Raw genomic sequence first — 4,398 nt, 5'->3', positions numbered from 1 at the left:
AGAGACAGTTCAGGGCTCAGGGTACTGTTGCTCTTTCAGAGGACCAGGGTTCAGTTCCCAGCACACATGGCAGCTCACAACTGGCTTGAACTCTAGTTCCGGGGGATCTGCTGCCCTCATCTGGACCCCCCTGGGCACTGCATCCATGTGGTGTACACAATATACATTGTGGCAAAGCATCCATATACATTAAAAAGAAAGAAAAACAAACAAACAAACAGGCAAACAACAAACCAGAATTAAAAATAAAATATTCGAGACAAGGTTTCTCTGTATAGCCCTGGCTGTCCTGGAACTCACTTTGTAGACCAGGCTGGCCTTGAACTCAGAAATCTGCCTGCCTCTGCCTCCCGATTAAAGGCGTGCGCCACCACACCCTGCTTATTTTCTCTCTTTTAAGTGACTTACTAAGTATCACAAAATGTGTGTATGTGCATGTGTGCGTGTGTGTATGTGTGCCTGCGCATGTGTACGTGTGTGTGCTCATGTGTGCATGCGCGTGTGCATGTGTGTGTGTGCATGTATGCGAATGTGTGTTGTGTGTGTGTGCGCGCATGTGTGTGTATATGCATGTGTGTGTGTGTGTGTGTGTGTGTGTGTAAAGGTGTCTATGGGGAACAAGAGTGATTACAAGAAGAGTGCCCGTTTTGAGCTTTTGCTAGAGGGCATCTAGCTCCACTAAGGGCAGAGCTAGGCTGCCAATGCTTTAGTTGCTAGTGCCTGTAAGCACGAGCTGTCTGCAGGCACTGCTGTCTGCCTTGCAGGTCCTTTCACTGCCTCCCCCGACTGTGAGCTTTGTGGAATGGCACTGTCTGAGAGATATGATGCTCTATGCTTGGAAGATCAATGAACTGTGATGTCAAAAGATGAGCAGAAGGGACTGGAGGAGGGTGACACAAGAGCACTGGCTGTTCTTGCACAGGACCCAGGTTTGGTTCCCAGCACCCACATGGCAGCTCATTACCCCTGTAATTCCAGTCCCAGGGGATCTGATGCCCTCTTCTGGCCTTCTTGAACATATACATGGTTTCCATAAATACATGCAGGCAGAACACTCATCATATAAAATAAAATAAATCTTAAAATAAAATGAGCAAATGATTTTGGTACCTTACACCAGAACATTTTCATGGCTGGGAACATAGCTCAGTGATACATCAAGGTTCTGTGTTCAAGTCTCAGCATAGTGCATGCACGCGCGCATACACACACACACACACACACACACACACACACACGTTCCTGTGAAGGTTTAAATGTCACAGTTGAGGCAAAACCTGAACAATCTTTTAAAAAGAAGTGAGACTCATGAGCGTCCTATTTGTTTATAGAGGTCTTTCAAAGTGATTCTTGGAAAGGTTTTAAGATTGGGATGATCTAGAAGGTATTTGTAATTTTTTAAGAGAAAAGTTTGAAAAAAAAAATGTGGGGAGCTGGAGAAATGGCTCAGTGGTGAAGAGCACTGACTGCTCTTCCAGAGGTCCTGAGTTCAATTCCCAGCAAACCACATGGTGGCTCACAACCATCTGTAATGGAATCAGATGCCCTCTTCTGGTGTGTCTGAAGACAGTTACAGTGTTCTCAAATACATTAAATAAATAGATTAAAAAAAAATTGTGGGTTGGGTGGGAATATGGTTCATCAGCATAGAGCATGCTCAGTAAGACTGAAACTCTGGCTTCGGTGCCGGGACTCGCCACAGATGGCATTTCTGTCTGTGCGGCCGGTAGAAAGCGCTGAAGTATTTTTAGTTGGGTCTGGATGAGGTTCATTTCCTGATTCTGCCTACCCGTCACCCCTAAGCTTCAAAAGTGCATCAGCTCAGCCGACCTTGTGGTTTCCCCAGGTGTTCTCTGGGCTTGTTGGCTTCTCGGTTATAGATCTAAAGGAAAACCTACTTAACTAGCGTTTTAGTCACATTTCAAATTATTCTCTAACAGCAGCGCTAGGAATGATGAACTTGAGATCACCGTCCACTTGCCAGACTCCTCATAGAGACTTGCTTGGTTTGAAAATAGAGGCAGAGAAGGGCCGAGACAGTGTGTCGCCCCACACACAGAGAGATTGCTCCTTCGCCAAAACAGTCTCAGCAAAAACTCCGAGGCCACTGAGAACTTCTGGGGGAGGGGAAGGAGGAGGGGGAGTGTTGCTTCTGGCCAGGTCAGCATTGCTCTACGGGGAGGGGAGGGCGTGGGTGGGGGGAGGAATGAGCAAGGCTTTTCCAGGCAAAGAGAGTTAAAGAGAAACACAGATAAGATGCTTGATACTCTTGATAAAAACACAAAACAGCACAGATAGGAGGCTTTGTAAGTTCTCTCATTCATTCTCTGGTGCAAATTTGGATCCACTCACCATGCCTGCACTGAGAGGGCAGATACGGTGGGGATGAGTCAGTGACCTTAAACAGCATGCACTGTGTGGCCAAATGAATCTGCACCGGTGAAATGGACTCATAAATGACACAAGGCAACAGGTTGTTGTTTTTGCCAACACTTAATACAGGTCAGCCTGGAAGAGGTGCTGAAAATGACCACAGAATAAATAAGTACTTGAAGAAGGGGAGACACGTGAGAACTGGAGTCTGAAAACTGCAGGGGGATCGGTGTGACCGCCGAACACCAAACAGGGGTCCTTGATTAATCTAAAGAACGTCATGTTCTAAAATCTTGCTTTTTCGAATAAGCATGTGACCTGGATGACCCACCCCATCCAGCTGGGTAAAGGGCACAACCGTATCATTAGACCATGACTTTTATCTTGCTGCTGTCTTTAAATTAGGGTCCATTCGAACGTTTCAGAAAAGCTGGAGTGGAAGCAATTCCTATTACTCAATCGTAAATGCCTTCCTATCTCAAAGACGAAAGCAGAGAAAACTGTTGAACAAACACTTTGTTTTCTGCGAAGGGATGTGGTCACATCAAATGGGATTCACTGGTTAAATTATAACCTGCTTGATGCTTACGTGAGTCACTTTTTCTCCTGCTGACCTTCAGGAAGCTACAATGACGATTTAGTGTTCAATTTATAAATTAATCAAACTGTCAAGCTTTGGAAGGACTTCTAGTAAATGTGCCAAACTATCTCTTTTGAATTTTTAAATCAAGAAGTGGTTATTAGTGAATGTCTTTATATATATATATATATAAAATAAAAAATATATATTTTACATATCCCAACCCCACAGTGCAAAAGAAAAAGTTAATGGTGGATATAGGTCAAGTTTTAGAGCCTTGAGAAGTTCAAGGAGCATTTAGAGTCACACCAATTTTCAGTCTTTGTAAAGTCAGGAAAATAAAACTGGTGCAATTGTGACTGTGGCATCAGTCAAAATTGAATTCAGGCACTGGCTGTGGTTTCCTTGTGTAAATGCTGGTCTCCTTCGAATTTCTCACCTGGATGGAGATGAAACCACATCCTGTTAAGTTGTTTCTATGATAAAACAGCAGTCACTTCCTTTGTGTTGCTCATCCTGTGTGAGTCCCAAACCACACTTCTGGTGTGTGTCCCTGTAACTCCTCCTGCACACAGAAGGTCTCAGGTGAAAGGGACTTCAAGCAGGATGCTTTCAGAGGTGAGAGGATTAGGGAGCGTCTGTAACAGGTTTCTGTTTTGTAAAACAAAAAACCAAAAAAACCCAACTCAGTTCTTGGTGATCTCTGCTCTGAGGGAATCTTGGTACCTAAGATGGCAAATGCAAGGGTCTGCACTCATTGTGGCACTGTTTGCAGTGGCCAAGAGCACACGGTAATAACCGCTGTATGCCTACCACTGGCTTGGTTAGATATGTTCTGCATACACATTTAGGAGAATTATTGCTGACCACTGCAAAGCATAATGCCTAAGAATGTCAACATGGAGGAAACATTTACAAGCCAGGATATAAGTCTTTCTAGGCTGTGTCACGTTGACAGTTGGGGCTTTTGTTTGTTTGCTTGTTTTGTTGTCTTGTAGACATTTTTCCTCATTGTATTGAGAATAGATTTCTTTTCTCAGTATAGCTTGATGGTGTTTCCCCCTCCCTCTGTTCCCCCCAGTTTCTTCCCCCCACCCCTCTCATCTGGATCCATCCCCTTTTGGTCTCTCATTAGAAAAGAACAGGATTCTAAGGGATTATAATAAAATATAATAATATAAAATAAAAATTATTGTATCAGAGTTGAACAAGAAAAACAAAAAGAAAGAAAAGAGCCCAAAAGAAGGCACAAGAATCAGAGACCCACTTGTTCACACACTTAGGAATCCCATAAAAACACTAAACTGGAAGCCATAGAGTATATGTCAGGACCTGGTGCAGACCAGTGTGTGCATGCTGCCACTGTCTCTGTGTGTCTGTATGTCATCGACCCTGTTGATTTATAGTGTCCTGTTTCCTTGGTGTCTTCTTCTTCTTCTTCTTCT

The sequence above is a fragment of the Mus pahari genome, chromosome 9, assembly GCF_900095145.1.
Source record: "Mus pahari chromosome 9, PAHARI_EIJ_v1.1, whole genome shotgun sequence".
Lineage (NCBI taxonomy): Eukaryota > Metazoa > Chordata > Mammalia > Rodentia > Muridae > Mus > Mus pahari.
The sequence above is the reverse complement of the archived record's forward strand: the minus strand, read 5'-3'. Positions refer to the sequence as shown.